General features: G+C 41.7%; 1 protein-coding gene across 1 annotated transcript in view; it reads right to left on the bottom strand.

Moving 5' to 3' along the window:
- CTNNA3 (catenin alpha 3) overlaps positions 1-628 on the bottom strand; it is a gene marked incomplete at its 3' end in the record, with an annotated part of 1,944,816 nt that overhangs the window by 1,810,889 nt on the left and 133,299 nt on the right. The gene's annotated exons all lie outside the window — the stretch shown is intronic.

Genomic DNA, 628 nt, shown 5'->3' with positions numbered 1-628 from the left:
GCATAACATGGATGAACTTGGAGGACATTATGCTGAGTGAAATAAGTCAGTCACAAAAGGACAAATATGGCATTAGTCCATTATTGTAAAAATTAAGGAAAGGCTTACCTATTGAAGGAAATTTTCTTTGTTGGTTACCAGGGATGGGATGGGAGGGGAGGGACTGCTATTAGATAGATAGTGATAAATATTGATTTGGGTGAAGAGAAAGGCAACGTACCAAGTGTGAGTGACCAATATGGCAGCAGTGAGGATGAGAAAGACATAGAGAGGTACATGGGAAGTACAGACAACAAATATAACCCTTTTGCACATATAGTACTGAGTTCTCAGTGAAGGTAAACATGGGTATATGGATGGATAGATAGGTGGACAGGCTAAAGGATTAGGTATGTCTATGAAAGATCATATATAGGGTTGGCAGACAGTGGTCCTATAAGTTTATGTGAATGATCAGAATCCCCAGGTATATAGTACAGCTGACAAAGGGCTAGGTTGTGGTCACTGCTTGGTCACAGCCAGCTACCCAGAGCGACCAAGTAGTTGATCCTGAGTGCTTGGGACCATGGTCACAGGGGACATCAAGCTCAATTGGCATAACATACTATACAAAACATTGTTCCACCTC

The sequence above is a fragment of the Orycteropus afer genome, unplaced genomic scaffold (genome assembly GCF_000298275.1).
Source record: "Orycteropus afer afer isolate SDZICR_OR568_19922 unplaced genomic scaffold, OryAfe1.0 scaffold00070, whole genome shotgun sequence".
NCBI classification, from domain to species: Eukaryota; Metazoa; Chordata; class Mammalia; order Tubulidentata; family Orycteropodidae; genus Orycteropus; species Orycteropus afer.
The sequence above is the reverse complement of the archived record's forward strand: the minus strand, read 5'-3'. Positions and strand labels throughout refer to the sequence as shown.